The 5,000-nt window shown below is 53.7% G+C and overlaps 1 non-coding gene across 1 annotated transcript in view; it reads right to left on the bottom strand.

Annotated features, from left to right (window-relative positions):
- Window positions 1-1,595, bottom strand: part of LOC124732623 — a 1,909-nt gene extending 314 nt beyond the window's left edge. Inside the window, exon 1 of the ribosomal RNA XR_007008755.1 lies at window positions 1-1,595. This exon is cut by the window's left edge and continues 314 nt beyond it. This is a non-coding gene — a ribosomal RNA (small subunit ribosomal RNA).
- Between the last annotated feature and the right edge of the window lie 3,405 nt (window positions 1,596-5,000).

Here is a 5,000-nt window from a genome sequence, read left to right as displayed (position 1 = left end):
CACGCTGATTCCTTCAGTGTAGCGCGCGTGCGGCCCAGAACATCTAAGGGCATCACAGACCTGTTATTGCTCAATCTCGTGCGGCTAGAAGCCGCCTGTCCCTCTAAGAAGAAAAGTAATCGCTGACAGCACGAAGGATGTCACGCGACTAGTTAGCAGGCTAGAGTCTCGTTCGTTATCGGAATTAACCAGACAAATCGCTCCACCAACTAAGAACGGCCATGCACCACCACCCACCGAATCAAGAAAGAGCTATCAATCTGTCAATCCTTCCGGTGTCCGGGCCTGGTGAGGTTTCCCGTGTTGAGTCAAATTAAGCCGCAGGCTCCACTCCTGGTGGTGCCCTTCCGTCAATTCCTTTAAGTTTCAGCTTTGCAACCATACTTCCCCCGGAACCCAAAAGCTTTGGTTTCCCGGAGGCTGCCCGCCGAGTCATCGGAGGAACTGCGGCGGATCGCTGGCTGGCATCGTTTATGGTTAGAACTAGGGCGGTATCTGATCGCCTTCGAACCTCTAACTTTCGTTCTTGATTAATGAAAACATACTTGGCAAATGCTTTCGCTTCTGTTCGTCTTGCGACGATCCAAGAATTTCACCTCTAACGTCGCAATACGAATGCCCCCGCCTGTCCCTATTAATCATTACCTCGGGTTCCGAAAACCAACAAAATAGAACCGAGGTCCTATTCCATTATTCCATGCACACAGTATTCAGGCGGGCTTGCCTGCTTTAAGCACTCTAATTTGTTCAAAGTAAACGTGCCGGCCCACCGAGACACTCAATAAAGAGCACCCTGGTAGGATTTCAACGGGGTCCGCCTCGGGACGCACGAGCACGCACGAGGCGGTCGCACGCCTTCAGCTCGCCCCACCGGCAGGACGTCCCACGATACATGCCAGTTAAACACCGACGGGCGGTGAACCAACAGCGTGGGACACAAATCCAACTACGAGCTTTTTAACCGCAACAACTTTAATATACGCTATTGGAGCTGGAATTACCGCGGCTGCTGGCACCAGACTTGCCCTCCAATAGATACTCGTTAAAGGATTTAAAGTGTACTCATTCCGATTACGGGGCCTCGGATGAGTCCCGTATCGTTATTTTTCGTCACTACCTCCCCGTGCCGGGAGTGGGTAATTTGCGCGCCTGCTGCCTTCCTTGGATGTGGTAGCCGTTTCTCAGGCTCCCTCTCCGGAATCGAACCCTGATTCCCCGTTACCCGTTACAACCATGGTAGGCGCAGAACCTACCATCGACAGTTGATAAGGCAGACATTTGAAAGATGCGTCGCCGGTACGAGGACCGTGCGATCAGCCCAAAGTTATTCAGAGTCACCAAGGCAAACGGACCGGACGAGCCGACCGATTGGTTTTGATCTAATAAAAGCGTCCCTTCCATCTCTGGTCGGGACTCTGTTTGCATGTATTAGCTCTAGAATTACCACAGTTATCCAAGTAACGTGGGTACGATCTAAGGAACCATAACTGATTTAATGAGCCATTCGCGGTTTCACCTTAATGCGGCTTGTACTGAGACATGCATGGCTTAATCTTTAAGACAAGCATATGACTACTGGCAGGATCAACCAGGGAGCTGCGTCAACTAGAGCTGAGCAGCCGGCCGCCCGGGAGTGTGTCCCGGGGGCCCGCGCGAACACGCAAGCGTCCGCTCAATCATTCTGCAAACAGGAGGAGGCTGAGCTCCCCTGCACAATACACCTCGAAACCCTCTCAGGTCCCGGCGGCGCGCAGCGCCGTCCCAAGTACTTGGTCGGGTTCGAGAGAGGCGCAATCGCCCGGAGTTAGGCGAGTAGACGCTTTCGGTGCGACCACCCGTGCTCCCAACTGAGCTTGCCGCTGCCGACAGAGGCCCGGGAGCGTGCTGTCGTGGCATTGCCGGCGGGAGACAACACGCGCCACCTACGGTGACCGGCAGCTCCAACGCCAGCGCCACAGAAGGACAAAAGCCCCACTTGGGTGCCGAAGCGAACTCTCCCAGCACAGCGCACGCGCCAACACATCCGCACAGCTGCGATACAAACCACCAGCGAGAACCGCTGGGGCGACCGAGCAGCAGACGGCGTCGCGGCGCCGAGCGCCGGGCGGCGGCGCATCCTCAACGCACACAGTCCTCAATCGGACCAGCACACTGAAGATGTCCACCGCGCTTCGCACCGGGCCCGCGAGGACCTACTTTGGCCGCACGGCGCCGCGCGCAGGGTGCGCCGGCGCGCAGCTGCGACGCCTGCCGCGTCCGTCGGCCGGCGCGCCTGCCACTGGCCGCCCCCACCAGCCGGCTGTAGCGCGTGCGCCCACGCACCGCGCGGCCAGCACGCCGGGAGGCGCCCCCTCACCGGCCGGGGACGGTCCCACCCAGCCACCGCCGCGTATCGCTTCACACCCAGATGCCGTTCAGTTTCGTCGGCATGGTGGGTATCGCTGGAACAACCGGTTAGTACCTCAACCTATCGTCGCCATCACCGATTCACCCCTAGCGAGAACAACCGCACCACAACAGGTTACCATTTGTTCATTTGCGTAACTTCACCAGAAAACGCAGGCGTCCATCGCCATTTGCAACTTCAACGATTATTGCATGCCTGTGTCAGGTGTCACGCCACACTACGTCTGCCCACATACACGCAACAAAATGTGCACGCCTAGACAATACGTGGAAGGTGGCCCCCGTACGTATGCGATGTCCATTGCTCGAACGACTGTCAACCGGCCTCTGTAGCATGTCGCAGATATGGAACGCGGTGCACCATGCCATCACGGTGTGTGAGGAGAGACGACTAGGTCCGAATACATCAACAGACAGCTCATGCTGATCGCCATCCACGGCGTCCGTTCCTCCCACACGTCTCTATGGCGTACCACACTGCAATCCAGCTCTCATAGGGAGACGACACGTAGCTGCGTGCACAATATTTGCACTGTATGGTCCGCCGTTTTTGGGCGCAGTCGTTGTGCGGTCACACATGTGCCACGATGTATCATTCAGTACATAAGGACGAATGTGCAGTACAGATTGTGGTTCACGCGTACGACATCAGCGGACAGTTGACACAGGCCGCACCACAACGTAGCCTGAGTACGTCGCATGCGAAGGGCATTGAACATGCAAACTTCTCACCAACCAGCTTGCGAAGGCAGGGGGCAAGGTGGGGACGTGGGGAGGGGCGGCATGTACGTCCTGCTGCCATCCACATTACAGTGTACAGCAGGAGCATGTGGAAAGTGAGCAAGACTTGCAAGGTGTTTAACATGAAGCGATACACAGGGGTGCGGGCAGTGCGAGTAGCGAACTATATTGCGAGGGTTGCAGGTGGGCAACACTACAGTAATTGAACGAGTCGTATAACAATTACAGAGCAGGTTTAGGCGACAACGTGGGTTACGTTAAGGCGACAACATGGGTTAGGTTAAGGCACAACATGGGTTAGGTTAAGGCACAACATGGGTTAGGTTAAGGCACAACATGGGTTAGGTTAAGGCACAACATGGGTTAGGTTAAGGCACAACATGGGTTAGGTTAAGGCACAACATGGGTTAGGTTAAGGCACAACATGGGTTAGGTTAAGGCACAACATGGGTTAGGTTAAGGCACAACATGGGTTAGGTTGAGGCACAACATGGGTTAGGTTAAGGCACAACATGGGTTAGGTTGAGGCACAACATGGGTTAGGTTGAGGCACAACATGGGTTAGGTTGAGGCACAACATGGGTTAGGTTGAGGCACAACATGGGTTAGGTTAAGGTACAACATGGGTTAGGTTAAGGTACAACATGGGTTAGGTTAAGGTACAACATGGGTTAGGTTAAGGTACAACATGGGTTAGGTTAAGGTACAACATGGGTTAGGTTAAGGTACAACATAGGTTAGGTTAAGGTACAACATAGGTTAGGTTAAGGTACAACATAGGTTAGGTTAAGGTACAACATAGGTTAGGTTAAGGTACAACATAGGTTAGGTTAAGGTACAACATAGGTTAGGTTAAGGTACAACATAGGTTAGGTTAGGTTAGGTTAGGTTACACGTTGTTGTACGGAAAGGTGTAGGGGGGGGGGGGGGCGGGGGCGGCAGGTTCGTTGATAGTGATTATAGTAAGTGAATGCTTGTGACATGATCAGATTTGTCACGTCAGGATGCACCTTTGGCTTATTAGAGGCGGCGCTCCAATTCTATGCTTGTGTGAGACCTGTGTCTTTGACTCATGTCATTGTTTGTGCGCTGTGACAGGAGGTACTATTGTGATGTTGGGTGCACCGTTGTATAGGACATGTGTGGGTGTTGGTGCCTGGTCTGCGCAATGGTGGATGTCGAAAGGCTGGGATATTGTATTTTCCGCACGGACCTCCTGGTCTGGTTGTGATAGTGTGGATTGTGTAATGTGGCGGAGAAGATGCACTGGATGTTGTTCCATGCTGGTGCTTACATATTGTATGTGCGCCTGTTAGAAGCAGAGAGTGGTGCGTGATCAGAGTGTCTGGCTGACGTGTGGTTCCCATTTTGGGCAGACTCTTTCAGCATGTATACGGACAGTTGTGTATATTTGCTGTAGTTTGATGGCTCTGCATTGATTACTAATCAGCGCCGTGTGTACGGGTAATCTGGTTCCAGTCCAAAATGTTCCATCTGTGTACATTAGTGACAAAGACTCCCCCCATGCAGTGGGGCTCGGTCTGTTATAACTCTTCCGCGTAATATATTTGCCCCACGTTTTTGCGACTGCGAGTGCGAGTGCAACGCGCATGGGGACCGACATGCTGATGGCTCGGTATCGGACGCCGTACAGTGAGCAACGCGATCGCGTCTCTCGCTCGTAAGTGGTACCGGTCGCGGCTCATGTATACGGACAGCGGGAATGTCGCATATTGGAAATAACTCTTCATGAAACGCAAGTTATAGGGGTGGATTGCACTTTACGAGTGCGGGAAACGTCCGCCGTTCATCCGCTGGAGGTGCGAGTTTGGCGGTTGGGGTGGTGCACGAAC

This window comes from Schistocerca piceifrons, unplaced genomic scaffold (assembly GCF_021461385.2).
Source record: "Schistocerca piceifrons isolate TAMUIC-IGC-003096 unplaced genomic scaffold, iqSchPice1.1 HiC_scaffold_1355, whole genome shotgun sequence".
NCBI lineage: Eukaryota > Metazoa > Arthropoda > Insecta > Orthoptera > Acrididae > Schistocerca > Schistocerca piceifrons.
Note: the sequence above shows the minus strand (reverse complement) of the source record. Positions and strands in the feature narration are given on the sequence as shown.